The sequence below is a fragment of the Rhipicephalus sanguineus genome, chromosome 7, assembly GCF_013339695.2.
Source record: "Rhipicephalus sanguineus isolate Rsan-2018 chromosome 7, BIME_Rsan_1.4, whole genome shotgun sequence".
Taxonomy (NCBI): Eukaryota; Metazoa; Arthropoda; class Arachnida; order Ixodida; family Ixodidae; genus Rhipicephalus; species Rhipicephalus sanguineus.
This window is the reverse complement of record NC_051182.1, coordinates 105,725,447-105,741,044: the sequence shown is the minus strand read 5'-3', so window position 1 is coordinate 105,741,044 and position 15,598 is coordinate 105,725,447. Positions and strand designations below refer to the sequence as shown.

Below are 15,598 nucleotides of genomic sequence, written 5' to 3'. Positions count from 1 at the left end.
CTTTGTCTTCTGTTCTTGTGCCGATCTCCTGCGACTATGCTCCCTTCTCTAGCGCAATGTTCACGCCATCAGCAGACTTTGCCTCTCGCAAGAACTTCATTCTTCCCTTTGCTCTTCTCACGATCGTCGACTCTTGCGCAACCATTTCTGTGACGAACCTGCTTTCGGTCCCCGCCACATTATTTCGCGGAGAATGTATAGGCCGACTTGAGGACATCGAGTTTGTTTGCGCCAGTCAAATGCCCGATCGCACGACAAGCCTCCAGGTCGACAGTGTCAATTCCGTTACCACGTCCGACGCATCCTCACTGGACGTCTTTCTTCCATCAATTGATTCGGAACTTCCTGTTGCTCAACGGACCCAACTTTTGAAGCTCCTCGACCGCTTTCGGACGTCTTTCGACTACAAGCAACCCACTTTGGGCCGAACATCTGCAATCGTTCATCACATTGACACCGGCACCCATGCACCCCTGCGCCAGCGTCCATACCGGGTCTCTCACGCTGAACGCCGCGTTATTGACGACCAGGTGACCGATATGCTTAATCGTGGCGTCATACAGCCGTCCCACAGCCCTTGGGCCTCCCCTGTGGTGCTCGTTAAAAAGAAGGACGGTAGCATCCGATTCTGTGTTGATTATAGGCGCCTTAACAAGATCACGCGCAAAGATGTTTATCCGCTCCCCAGAATCGACGACGCTCTCGACTGTTTGCAAGGGGCAGAGTTCTTTTCATCACTGGATCTTCGATCGGGTTACTGGCAGGTACCTATGGATGAAGCTGATCGCCCCAAAACTGCGTTCGTGACTCCCGACGGCTTGTACGAGTTTAACGTGATGCCGTTCGGCCTTTGCAACGCCCCTGCCACTTTCGAGCGTCTTATGGACAACACACTTCGAGGTCTCAAGTGGCAGACGTGCCTTTGCTATCTGGACGACGTCGTCGTTTTTTCAAAGGACTTCGATACCCATATTCTGCGCCTCGCAAGTGTCCTAGAATGCCTCACACATGCTGGGCTCCAACTGAATTTGAAAAAGTGCCATTTTGCCGCCCGGAAGCTCACCATCTTGGGGCATGTTATCAGCAAGGACGGTGTTCTACCCGACCCCGCGAAGCTCCGCGCCGTCGCCGAGTTTCCCAAGCCGTCAACACTGAAAGAACTCCGGAGCTTCATAGGCCTATGCTCGTATTTTCGGCGATTCGTCCGTAATTTCGCCTCCATAATGGCTCCTTTAACACGCCTACTTGCTGACAGCCAAGGTGTCACAGCATGGTCTTCCGCTTGCGACGACGCATTCGCGAAATTACGTCATCTACTGACATCACCACCGATTCTTCGTCACTTTGACCCAGATGCCCCTACCGAAATCCACACGGATGCCAGTGGAGTCGGCCTTGGCGCTATTCTTGCTCAACGCAAGTCTGGCTTCGACGAGTACGTCGTTTCTTACGCCAGCCGCACTCTCACCAGAGCTGAAGAGAATTATTCGGTCACAGAAAAGGAATGTCTAGCCATCGTGTGGGCAATCACGAAATTTCGACCTTACGTATATGGCCGCCCATTTGATGTTGTGACTGATCACCACGCCCTCTGCTGGTTATCGTCACTCAAAGACCCATCTGGTCGTCTAGCTCGTTGGGCGTTACGTCTCCAAGACTACGACATCCGTGTCGTCTACAGGTCAGGCCGCCGACATTCAGATGCCGACGCTCTTTCCCGCTCTCCTCTTCCCCATGAATACGGAACTGCGTCTGTTTCCAGCTACGATTCTGCGTCACTTACATACGCTGACATGCCATCTGAGCAGCGCCAGGACCCTTGGATAGTCTCTATCATGGAGTTCCTGTCTCGGCCATCACCACCTACCGCCACTCGTTCGCTGCGACGCACAGCTCGACATTTCACCGTACGCGACGGGCTCCTGTACCGCCGCAACTACCTATCTGAGGGCCGCAAATGGCTGCTGGTGATTCCTCGCCAGCTACGGGCCGATATCTGCGCCTCCTTTCACGCGGATCCCCAGTGCGGCCACGCCGGCGTAATAAAAACGTATGCACGCCTCCGGCTGCGGTACTACTGGCGTGGAATGTACCGCTTTGTCCGACAGTACGTACGCTCGTGCTCCAAGTGTCAACGCCGGAAGAGCCCAGCGCACACAGTCACTGGACCACTACAGCCGTTGCCTTGTCCCTCCCGGCCTTTTGATCGCATCGGCATAGACCTGTATGGCCCCCTTCCCTACACACCTGACGGGAACCGCTGGGTGATTGTCGCTATTGATCACCTGACACGCTATGCTGAAACTGCAGCGCTGCCAGAGGCCACATCACGTGAAGTCGGCTTATTCATTCTTCAAAAACTCGTTCTTCGCCACGGCGCACCTCGCGAGCTACTCAGCGACCGCGGACGTACGTTCCTTTCTGAAGCCGTGCAAGCCCTCCTTCGTGAATGCAACGTTGTGCATCGGACAACCAGCGCGTACCATCCCCAAACCAACGGAATGACTGAGCGCTTTAACCGCACACTGGGCGACATGCTGTCCATGTACGTGTCCGCTGACCACACCAACTGGGACCGCATACTACCCTTTGTTACGTACGCCTACAATAGCGCCACTCAGTCTACGACAGGATTCTCTCCATTCTTCCTTCTTTACGGCCGTGAACCTTCCTCGTTTATGGATACCATTCTTCTGTACCGCCCGGACGCTTCAGAATCCACGACTTTATCTGAAGTCGCCAATTATGCCGAGGAATGCAGACAACTCGCGCGTTCTTTAACCGCCCAAAACCAAGCGCGCCAGAAGGACCGTCACGACGTAAACCTGCCTACTCCGTCATATTCGCCTGGAACGTTGGTGTGGCTTCGCGTTCCCTCCTCTGCTCCTGGCCTTTCCACAAAGCTACTGCCTAAGTACGAAGGCCCCTACCGCGTCCTACGTCAAACATCCCCAGTCAACTATATTATTGAGCCTGTTCAATCATCTACGGACCGCCGTCGTCGCGGCCGCGAGACTGTTCACGTCGATCGACTGAAGCCGCACTATGACCCACCAGTTGTACCTGTTCCTTAGGTCGCCAGGATGGCTCCTTTTCCGCGGGGGAGTGATTTGTAACATGGTAGGGCGCAGACAAGAACGCCAGCGAAAGAAGAAGACGAAGACGGTTGTTGTTGGTGCTCGCGCTTGCTCGGCTTGGACCGCTGATCGCTTCAGCTGCTGCAATCTTCTAATAAACGCGTTACTGCCTCAACGTTAAACGCATACCATCACATGTTACAAATGCTATGAACCTGTGCCGCATTTGTCGCAGTCCCACTCACGACCGTGACCAGGCGATATATACGTAATATATTTCTACGTTTATTTAATAGCAAGAATAAGGAATGCACGTGAGCACAAATAGAAGTTATGATTAGCCCGATCCTTTACTTTTTCGCAGCAATATCTCGCCAATGCGCCCATAACTTCATGTTCAAGTATAACGAGCCAAGAATATCCGTTCCTAATTTTTTTTTAGTTCTTCCTTCATTACAGCGCACGTGTCGGCTCGCCTGGAACGCCATTCCACGAATCCGTGAAGCCGCAGAGGAAAACAACCTACGCGCATGTCGATCCAAGGCGAAGAAGTGTCAGCAACTGAAGAACACGGGCTATATTTAAGATCCAGTAAGAGCTTCGCATATTATATATATATATATATATATATATATATATATATATATATATATATATATATATATATATACTTCGATCGAAGATCGAAGACGTCAAGAGAAGCAACCAACGTCAAGATTTCCGGGAGTTTTTTTCTTTACCGGGAACGGTATTGCGATGCGCTGCTTTAATTTAATTCCGGAGGTTATCCTTCCATAACCAGGATTTTATAATGAGGCACGAATCGATGGGCGACTACGGATTCATTCTGACCGCCTATGATACTTTAACGTGCACTTGGGTTCTCGTCGAAATGCGCTCGCCGTGGCCGCAGAACAAACTTGAATCCTCGGACTTAGCAGCTCGACACCTTAGCCGCTATAAGCTGCCACTTCGTATCCCCCTGGTGTACTCTACATGTTCGCTAAACCGCCGACGACATGGGGTGTCCCAGCTAACTGTAGTCAAGGGGCGCTTTGTTTAATTTTTTTTAACTTCTATTATTTTCGAATTACCCAAAAATTGTTACAACACGAATTGCGGCAAAAGAGAGATGATCGTCCTTGGTTCTGCCAGTTCATAGGACCAGTGACCAAGAAAGAGCAAGATAAGATACATTGCCCATAGGACGAATTGAAGCTTCTGCGTAATCACTGTGTCTTTCCTGAACCTCAATGTGCTGCTAATGACTGCCGCCGACCGCTTCGGTGTAGGTGCTACGGGGTTCGACGGTTCGGTCGAAGTCCCGCGTTCCAAGACCAACGCCAAAAGTATAATTTGTCTTTGCTCTAAATGAAAGCAATCAAAAACAAATTGCTCATGCATTTTGAGTCTACGATTTGATTATTTTGATATGAAAGTGGAACTTCACTGCAGAATACTTAAATAATAATGACCTTTAAGGTTTTACGTCTCAAAACCACGACATGATTGTGAGAGACACTAGTGGAGGGATCCGAAAATTTCGACCACCTGTGGTTCTTTAACATGTACCTAAACCTGAGCATACATGCTTCTAGTATTTCGCTTCCATCAAAACGGTACGTGGGATCTGCCGAATTTTTCAAATTTAATTAAATGTCGACTTCAACGCTACTGAAGCCACGCTACTTCCCCGTTACTAATGCTCACACAAAAGAACACGTTACTTCGTTTTCTTTATTTGAACGTAATAACGAGTGCCCTGGAATAATGAAGTGCGAATTTGGAACGCTTGTAGACAGTTGATCATTATTCTCGCCTGAAGGGGATGTACAGCGATCCTTGAGGGTTTTAGGGTCAGGGAACTCTCGTCCTGCAATTGTGCTAGCCTCATACAGCTTAGAAGAAGGGGTATGGGAGCTCGGGTGCAGAAAATAAAACACAAATGTGTCAACAAAGCAGTTGGTGCACTGGTCTGTGGCAACCCGTATAAGCCGTCATCCGCTTGCACGCACCGGCGCTCTCGTACAACTAAGGAAGCGCCAGTGCTGCGCCGGCGCTTTTCGCAACCGAACGAGGACGGTACGGTTGCAAGATCAGCGAAACGGCTGCGCGTAGGAGGCAGTTTAATTAGTGCAGCGGGACCATCTTTTTATTTCGTGTTTTAAGAGCGGAGCTCTTGAAGCTTTTTCTTGCGCCGGGTAGTGCGAACAGGAAGTATCATCATCATGAACCGGCACGTGCTCTCTTCATCCTCTTCTTCATCTCTGTCCTCTTCATCTTCTGCTTCGCTCGCAACATTTGCGCAACACTTGCTGTATTAACCCTGATGGCTTAGAGGACAGAACGAGTACAGAAAAAGCGGACAGAAAGAAAGAAACAAAGAAAAAGAAAGAAAGAAAGAAAGAAAGAAGAAAGAAGCAAACAAAGAAAAAAGAAAGAAAGGAACAAAAAAACCAAACAAAAAAAGAAAGAAAGAAGGGAAGAATAAAGAAAGAAAGAAACAAAGAAAGGAAGGAAGAAACAAACAAAGAAGGAAACAAAGAAAGAAAGAAAGAAAGAAAGAAAGAAAGAAAGAAAGAAAGAAAGAAAGAAAGAAAGAAAGAAAGAAAGACAGAAACAAACAAACAAACAAAAAAGAAACAAACAAAAAAGAAACAAAGAAAGAAAGAAAGAAAGAAAGAAAGAAAGAAAGAAAGAAAGAAAGAAAGAAAGAAAGAAAGAGAGAAAGAAGAAAGAAAGGAAGAAACAAAGAAAGGAAGAAACAAACAAACAAAGGAAGAAAGGAAAAAAAAGAAAGAAAATCGGGCAAGAAAAATTCCTCACGCGGCCGCGGGATTCGAAGCCGCGTACCTACGATCAGAAGGCAAGCGTCTTAACCACTCGGCTATCCAGGCACGCTGACAGCACATAGCATAGCCTAGTGTAGTATCGTATAGCAACGGGGCAGGAAAGGGAAGTAAGGGTGAGGAGGAGGGGAGGGAGTAAAGCATGGCTTATATAGAATTCGAAAGAGAAAAATACAGAGAACGAAAGAAATAGAGAAATAGATAGAAAGAAAGAGGCTAATTATGATATACAACTGAATATATGTGGGAAAGAAGGAATATATGCACAAGTGAAACAATAAAGGCATTTTGAAGAAACAAGCAAATTTTTACCAACGGAAGGCAAGTGCAGATAAAAGTTGACACTGCACCGCACGCTCGATTTCGTCATTATTATTAAGGGGAGGTTAATTAACATTCAATTATGCGCGTTCGCACGCACAGGTGGCAATTACGCATGCACATGCCAACCAGGTGGCGAAATTAGTGCAGCCGGAAAGATTAGGCTTCCGGACGCCTAATTGCTTGCGCTTCTTTCTTTTTCCCGCACTCCATTGAAGATGCGGTCCCCTAACTTTACCCGGCTCGTTCGTGCTCTTTATTTTCTAATATGACCACTGCAGGTTCCCTAATGGACCAAGGCCCACGTGCACTTTACCCGCAGATGCAGTCCGCGGGAAGCGCGTTGACCGTGCTTTATATATTTAGTTTTTTTTTAGACTGCGACAATTTAAGAGCGATGAGTGAACGGAGGAACCTGGTGAACGAAATTGGACTTAGCAGTTAAGTTGGGAGAACTACAAAAGCATGAAAAAAAAAACGAAGACGGAACAAACCTCTCACAAAACCGGTGCAAAGCTCATCGAAACTAAATTGAGCAGACCAACTAAACGCAGAAATAGACAGGCGGCCCACGTTGGCATGCGAAGTGAAGTATAATGAGCAATTCTCATTTTTTTGTGTCCACTCAAGAAAAAGGTCAGGAAAATATCACCCATCACTGTACTTCATCTTACATCTTTCTTAAGCAGCGCACAGTTTGAGTAAAAAGTCAAGTGCGCAAGAATTATACGACAATAAAATGCACGTAAGCTAAAAGAGCCCTTTTGTATGCGATACATGTCGTATGTACCAGATCACACAAAGTATGAAATATCAGGCTGGTTTTTTAAATTCTATTGCCCTCGTGCCGGTGCGCTTTGAGATCTGCTAAAATATTAATGAGTGTTCGTAGGTGGAACGCATTTCAGTTTTACAACGTCAATAGCGAGAGTAGTTTCGAGAGCGAAGGGGTGATTACCGTAGCTTCTCTTTTAAACCGGATCCCTCTTTGCGAATTGACCGGGCGTTTCCTCTGTGCTTATTATCGTGCAGTTCTCTTCACGTAAAACAAGTCGTATAAAAAAAGTATGGTCGATGATTGTCTAGTGAACAGAAATGTGCGACATAATGGAACTGGAAGAGACAATAAAGAGCCAATTATATCGAAGGACTCCTGTCCTCAGGGCGTATTCGTTATTTCGATAATAGCCTACACGGAAGACTCGCCGTCACACTCCGCCTCACAAGCGTTATGCAGGCAGTGAAGGCACCTTCACAGGTGCCCGCAAACCGGGGGTTGGAAGCAAAATGAAGCGCTTGTCCTGTTGCCAAACAACAATCCCACCTTGAGCTTGATTATTAGGCGTAAAATCTTTTATAGAATAACCACGCTCAACAAACTTGCTTCTTTCTATTCGCTAAGACATGCTGAAGGTTCGCGTACCGAAAAGATGACGTCGCCTGCTGCGGGTTACACTGCATGGCATGCAATCAATGACGCGGAGTGCCGTGCGACCGCCAGCCTGTGGAGAACTATTGAGATGCATGGGGCGATCGATTAGTAGAATCGCTTAAGTATTCCTAGGCCATTTGTGGTCACGCAACTGTGGCGCTTTGTGACGGTATAAACTAAAGGTGGGTTGGTAAATGAAAACCACCCAGAAGCCCTTAGCGTGCACGGCAATCGATTCGCCCCCAAGCATTTCGCCATCGCATGTTCGGAATCAATCAGGGCCCAACATTCTTAAAATGAAAGAAGGCTCAGCTAGTCGGCAGGTATTCATGATAAAAGACGGTAGGCATGCTAACACGGGCGCAAAAGAAGTCAGGATGTTTGTGTAGTCCTAGCATGCCTGCCAGTTTTTATGATGAATTCCAGCGCTCTGTATGGGACGGCGAGGGCTACCCTTGGCCTCTTGTGGACGTCCGTTGACTGTTCGCTGGTCAATTCGTTTGACGACCACTACTTAGCATAATGCGTCCTTCTAAAGGGTGACCTAAATAATAGCACCAAGCAATTCTGTATCTTGCCTGGTATAGACACCTTACGTACGAACATCAGTGGTTTGCCTACCGTGGTTTGCCTACCATTCTGCGCCGATACCGAGAGGCTGACTGTTGTGGTAATCAGTGTTTGCAATCTAACCAGGAGGTTCGACGAGAAAGATAACGAGACACAATAAAGAATGACATGACTCAACATGTCCCAATTGCTACCACATTCAAGATCATTTTTTTATTGAATAAGCCGTCTGAACTGTTAGCACTAAGATCATGAAATAACAGACACATTTCCACCCTGTTCAAGCTCATTTCTCGTACAACAGGCCCTTTCAGCTGTTCACGGTCATCAACAACGAACAACCCAAGATTTCCACCACCATGCAGTGTTTGTACACTCTAAGATGACAGTCCATTGGCTCTTTCTTCTCAGTCCTGACTTGCCACATATATGACTCCCTTTAAAGAGACACGTGAACTCCCTTTAAAGATTATTATGCATCCGTCGGAGAGTCATGGGACCCGAAAGGTGAGTCAACGTGTCTCTCGAAAGACAGTCATACGCGTGGCAAGTAAAGCTGAACGAAAACTGCAACAGATACTCTTTTTTTCTTACAGTCTAGTGCTTCGTCAAACAATGCAGTCGGAAGGCTTGGGTAAACGAATTAACGCACAATAACAAAAGGTCGCGTAAAATAACTATAGCTGTAATTATTTTTTAATATGATCTTACGCGGGCGTTTTGAAGTTACGTTAAAACTGGTCACAAGTAACGACGCTAGCATTAATAATACGGCACGCTAGAGCGGTTACGACTAAATTTCGGGATTAACAGACACAAAGCGCCTCCCCGCAAATGTAGGATTAATGCAAAAGCACACCCCACTTACCTCTTGACGATTTGTCCTTAGCGACTACCTAGCCGCTACGACCTCGGGAACCGCGCTGGCGAAGACGCCGCCCCCCCCCCCCCCCCCCGAGTCGCCTCATTCGAGAAGTGGCCGCTTGACGCGTGGTACGGTAGCCAGAACGTTTTACCTGCACAATTAAAATGACGCAAGTGGTTTGATTTGCGAGAAGACAGGTTTCCGTTGAGCTGAAATTATAGTACATCGCAGCCATCACGTGGCAAAGCAGACACGTCTTTAACGTATGCCTTCGATGAAGTGAATTTGGCCCACGTTAACTGCAGCCAATTTATGCAAGAGAAATACGAGGTCAGTACTTCAAATGAGAAGCGAATGTCTTCTTTTTCTTCATTGTTGGACTTTGTCGAAATGCGGTGTTCTGAATTAGGTCACGCAACATCAATGCCACTAATAAGTAATTCGTGCAGCCCGATAACTCAGAGAAACCTAAAATCTTTACAAATATTTTTCGTGGGCAGCTAGTGCTTTGGCCAATCACTGTTCATTCGGGCATATATTTCAAGTTGAAAATTCGAAGCGCGGTAATCTCACAGTAATTATGTCTTCACACGTAAAACATGCCTGCTGTTCATCGGGCTTCCTCGGTGCGCGTGCGCATGCGCAGTCAACCTTCGTTAGAATGTGGTCGGCTTAGCGGGAATCGAGCGCGCGACCTGCCGACATCCGAGCATCTTAACATCGCAGTCACCAAACCATCGGGGTGGTTCCCGTTCAGTTTAGTCGACAGTCGTAATTGACAAAGCACTTTCCTGTGCACAACGTGCGTCATCTGCAGTTTGAGAGACACTCGGGATGCTTTTCACTAGATTCTCCTCGGAGTACAGACTCGCATCCGCTCACATATGTAATTGCTACTGGAATCAATAAACGGAACAATAAATGTCGAAGAAACAAGGGGTTTTTCAGCAATAACTGAGTAATTTATAACGTAACTGAATTGTTTTAGGCGTATGTGTAGGATTCCTTTGGCTACGCATCAGTAAGACAATGTAGCCAGTATAACAAACCTTCAACATCACGCTGACAAATTGAACTGACGAGCAAAGAGCATGTGCTTCACACTTGCCTGGTTATTGCACAGCTCACCATAAGCCGAGATGTACTTGCTAGCCCAGCTGGCACCCATTTGAACTATAGCCGCAGTAAGGTCTTGAGCACGTTAACGCATAGCATTACCCTTGAAACTCCCAGCATCATATAACAGCAGCAAGTCTCTTAAAGTTCCAGATGCAATGGAGCAATGTTGAGGCAAGCATGCATGAACAAGCTCATGATAAGCTTTCTTCTGAGACGCTTTATCCTAGAAAGCTTTCTTCTGAGAAATCCGTATGGATTTCCTCGTGGCTCGTGCTACAAAGGGGTGGTTGTCAATTTCCCTTTCCTAACCCTTCCGCCGCCTTGCGGGATTTCGGCGAACTGATTTGCAGTGATAAGATTTTCATTCACCCGTGTGCTCGTTCCTGTGTCATATCTGCCTTTGTAGACGCTCTCTCATGTCATCGCTCTCTCGCACTCACAAGAGCGTGCATACATACAGAAACACATTTTAACTTGAATGTAAACATTTAGACAGAAATCTGTCTGGCTGGGTGGACTATTTAGGAGGTTAATATGGCTCCAGCCAAGTTTAAGAGAGCCCGACGTTTCGGGACCGATTCGGCCCCTTCCTCACGGGGTGACTGGTTTGGTCGTGGAAGCTTCTCCCCGACTTGTTCCACCGCGGCTCCGGATTTCCCTTTCCCTCACGTTTCGGAGGCCGTGAACGCAAACCGAGGGCATTGTTCCTAGGGGCCGGTTCACATTTGCCGGCGTGTTTTGAATGTGCCACGACTCGAGGAAGAGCCTTCTTCCCAGATTCCTTTCTGTTTCCAGAACAGAAGCGCCCTCGAAGTCGATCTTATGGTCATGCTTTTCACAGTGCTCTGCGAGAGCGCTGCGTTGCATTTCCATCTTTCTGACGTCGTTCTTATGTTGGCGCATTCTGTCTGGGAAGCACTTGCTCTCGCCTATGTAGCTAGCTGGGCATTGCGAACACGGCACCTTGTACACTACGCCCTGGTGTTGTTCCCTCGGGGGTCGATCCTTCGGCCGCGGTAGCAGGCGGGTGAGCGTCGACGCTAGCTTGTGTATCACCGTGACCCCCTCTTTTCTGAGAATCCTGGCGAGCTCTTCACTGATGCCCGTCACATATGGTATGACAATGCGCTGGGCTGGCTTCTTGGATTCCGTTGTGGCCGGTGGGGTGGCCGGGGAGGGGGGAGGGGGTGGGGGGTCGCGTAGCGTGTCTTTCGGCACACGGCGCGACACTCGGCGAATGAAAGCTTTGGTGTATCCGTTCTTTAGCAGCTCGGCGACGACCCTCTCCTCTTCTCTCTTTCTCTCACCCTCCGACGTGCAGATTGTTCTTGTACGTGAAAGGAGCGCCGAAACTACCGAAGCCTTGTGGGCAGTCGGATGACAGGAAGTGAAATGCAAATACCCGCCGGTGTGCGTTGGCTTTCTGTACACCGAGAAGGTCATGCGCTCGCCCTGCCGCCCGACTGCCACATCGAGAAACGGAAGCGTCCCGTCTCGCTCCCGCTCCACCGTGAACTGTATCGCCTGGTCGACGGAATTCAGATGTTGGAGGAAGCTGTATACGGCTGACTACTTTATGACGCAGAAGCAGTCATCCACGTACCTCACAAACACTTTCGGCTTGTCAATAAAGGAGTCTAGTGCCGTTTCTTTAATGTGCTCCATTGTGAGGTTCGCAGCTGTAACGGAGATCGCCGCCCCCATCGCGGTCCCGCTGGCTTGTCTGTAGAAGATCCCGTCGACGCTGAAGTATGTCCCCTTGAGGCAATACTCCAGTAGACGACACAGTTCCTCGATGCTTAGGCAGCTTCTTTCGCCCAAGAGTTTATTAGATGCGAAGTATCTTAAGGCCGAGCTCAATCCGGTGGTGTGCGGCGTGACCACCCTTAGTGCGCATGCGCATACCCTGTCCACTTTTCCTCTCCCCTTCCCCTCTCCACTTTCCCTATCCCCTCCCCCTTTCCACTCTTCCTCTGAAACGCGGGCTAGACATGCCGAAATTTTCTCCTGCGCAACGCCGCGATGAGCTCGAGCGCAAGCGCGTCCCCTCCCCTTCTCTCTCCTCTCCTACGCTGCCCCCCTCTCGCCCGCCTGTCGACCGCGTTCCCCGCTCGCCCTGTGAGAATTAACGGCCAGGCTAGATGGAAGATACGACGCGCGTAGCGTCCCTTTTCGCGTTCCACGACGCGAGGTCGGTAGCATGCCCAACGAACGCCAACGGAACGCGATCGTGCAAGTGCTCCGGCTTCGCATCGCCTCATGGTCCCCTTTAGCGGGAGATGGTGTAATTTTCTTCCTTCAAAGCTGCTCGTGCGCAGGACACTGCTAGCACTATGGGCACACTGGTGAACAGAGACACGACGTCGAACGAAACGATGCACTCATCACTGCTCACTGTCACATCTCTCATGCGCTCCACGAAGTGGCTGGCGTTGCGTATGTGGGTTGGTGTTTTTCCAACGAGCGGCGCCAGAGGCCGGTGGAGATACTTGGACAGCGCACGGAGTGGAGAAGATGTAAAATCCACGATAGGACGGAGCGGGACAGTGGGCTTGTGGATCTTGAGAAGCCCGTAAAATCCTGGTGCAGAGCCGTTCCGGCAGATAAGCTGGAGGTAGGTGGTTCTTGCCTCCGGGTGCCTCTTAAAGATATCCGCGAGGAGCTTGTTCAGAAACACACAAAATTAGGCGCCTGACAAGAGACCTCGCAAGCACAAACACAAGCGCTCCATTGAGTAGTCAACAAAACCTGCAGGAAGAGAGATCAAATCAAGCGAGAGGAGATAAAGAAGGTGTGAGTGAGAAGTAGAAAGCAAAGAAAACCTGCGAGCGTGGATATACAAACGCATCACTATATTAAGTAGCCACATCGAAGTGGCATCGCCAGTCGGGATTGCCGACGCAATTAGCTCCGATCTGCGGACGTGCGATTGACCGCACTGATACCAGTGTCATAGGAGGACAGCGTCGCGGTGTAGACAACGGCGACATAAAAGGATATGGTGCCGTGTGAAGGATTAAAGGCACCAGAGAGAACAGATAAATCTCTTAGTGGCAACACCGCTTAGATAAGTTTTTCCGCCTATGTTTCGAGCTGCCAAATGCGGCAACTAAGATGCTATTGCTTAACGAAGAAAGATGTGGCAGTTGGTGCTCAAGCATTTGCTCTGACATATTTACTACAGCGAAAAACTTAACGGAAGAATTAGGACACGGCAGAGCGCTAGACTTCAAGTGCCAGATTTTGCTCTTAGGGTCCAATGAGACCGTATATATACCGGGTGTCCCATTTAACTTGCGCCAAGTGTTAAAAAGTGCAATATTAGAGTTAGGCGAGTGAAATCAGTTGCATATTGCTGACAGCCACCTTGCGCACTACAGACAATTTTTGTTTTGTAATTAAGTAATTTGATAATTAGGATAATTTAACTAAATGTGCTAAATATTGACTGTAGCAAGAAATGGGATTTCTAAAGTTCGAGAGCGTATTCACAAACCCCCATTGCATTATTTGCGATAAAGAAAGTCTCACGTGTTCAATATCTTCCAAGCTGCAAAGTAAGCTAGCGAAATACAAAAAAAAAAAACACGTGACTGGCACATTCGCGTGCCGCGATCGTGCTGCTCTCAGCCGCGGTTTGAGCGAACGAAATTATCTGCGGCCGCGACTCGCCGGCTCCATTGCAGCGATAGGCCGATAAGTTGGCGGTGCTTTCTTGGCCCGCGTCAGCCAGTTGACGCGCGTGACGGTGGAAGTTGTAGCGAGCGCGGGCCAAGAAACCACCGCCAACTTATCGGCATACCGCTGCAATGAAGCCGGCGAGTAGCCGCGGCAGCTGATTTCGTTCTCGCAAACTGTGTTTGTACTTCGCGGACTTTATTCGCAGCTTGGAAGGAATGGTAGACGTGAGACTTTCTTTATCACAGATAATGCAATGCGGGTTTGTGAAGACGCTCTCGAAGCTTGCAAATCCCATTTCTTGCCTAAAGTCAATATTTAGCCATTTAGTTAAATAACCCTAATTAACAAGTTAGTTAATTATATACATATATATATATATATATATATATATATATATATATATATATATATATATATAGAGAGAGAGAGAGAGAGAGAGAGAGAGAGAGAGAGAGAGAAAGAGAGAGAGAGAGACAGAGAGAGAGGTGGAAGAGAGAAAGCCCGCGTGAGGAACCTCCGAATTTCGCTGTCAAGATCTCCGCACGCGATACCTAGCACGTCGCTTTCACAGATTGGTTTCGCACCTTCGACGTTCTTGACTCGGCACTGTTCGGCCCCGTTGGGGAAGTGTTTGTGTACAGAAGAGACACGCGGTACTGCGCCCAGCGTGGCGCCTAAAAAGCGAACCTCATCACGGCCTGACGGACGGACCACCGCTGAGCCCATCGTTGCGTGCCGTGGCGTGCTGGGCGTCCTCTCTATCCGATAAAAAAAAAGAAAAAAAGAGAGAGAAAAGGCGACGTGGCGTGAAGTGACCCGCACGTCCTCAACCGTTTCGACGCGTCGACGAGATTGGCTGGGGGCGACAGAACCAGCCCACAGGTGCCTGACGCAGTGAGCCCAGAGGTGTTGCGGGTCGATGCGCGCTGTCACGAAGGTTGACGGCGACAGGCGCCACGAGGTGCTCCACCGCACTTAAGCAAAGTGACAGGAATATATTCCATCAAGGAGAAAGCCTTACACTGCTCAACGATCGAAAAATCCGGCCGTCCGGCCCGAATACGAATGGTTTCGAGTGTCCCGTGACGCTAAATAAAGATATAATGATGCCAAATGATAAAGAGTAGAAATTCAACTGAATTCAACGTGAATCAAACCTCATTAAAAATAAATCAACAATGAGTCAAGGGTAACTTCCACATTATCTGAGGAATAACTAAATACGCTAGCCAGATTTAATTTCATTTGAGTTATTGATTTCCGTTTACAAGACTATACAAACACAGATATATTGCCACGCGCGTTTCCTTTTGAGATGTCCGGATTTCACCCCGCAAAGACTGTTAGCAACGGACGGCTCAAAGCACGCCGTAGTGTTTTGAGAAGCTTCGAGATTGTTTGACATCATTCTGCTGAGATTGCGCGCAGGACGCGAATAGTCTAGTTTATTCGAGAGCTTACGCGGCGGCGAGCGATAACGCTGGAATTTTCTATAACGCATGTATAAAAGCCGACGCGCTTTACCGCTTGGTAGACTATCGACGGCCGGCGCTCTGTTCGCCGCTATCAGTGTACAGCGTGTATTGTCTGTAGTTTGACTTTTCATTTCCCGGGCACAAGTTCGCCGAAATAAAGAGTTTCGTCTCGTACCCGCCGACAGCTGCTTTGACAAACGTCAAGATCA

The 15,598-nt window shown here is 48.4% G+C and overlaps 1 protein-coding gene across 1 annotated transcript in view; it reads right to left on the bottom strand.

Annotated features, from left to right (window-relative positions):
- Positions 1 to 15,598, bottom strand: part of LOC119399700 (uncharacterized) — a 151,863-nt gene that overhangs the window by 21,270 nt on the left and 114,995 nt on the right. The window contains exon 4 of the mRNA XM_049417823.1: positions 9,118 to 9,265. The gene's annotated coding sequence lies outside the window, so the exon portion shown is untranslated. The remainder of the gene's footprint in view (positions 1 to 9,117; positions 9,266 to 15,598) is intronic.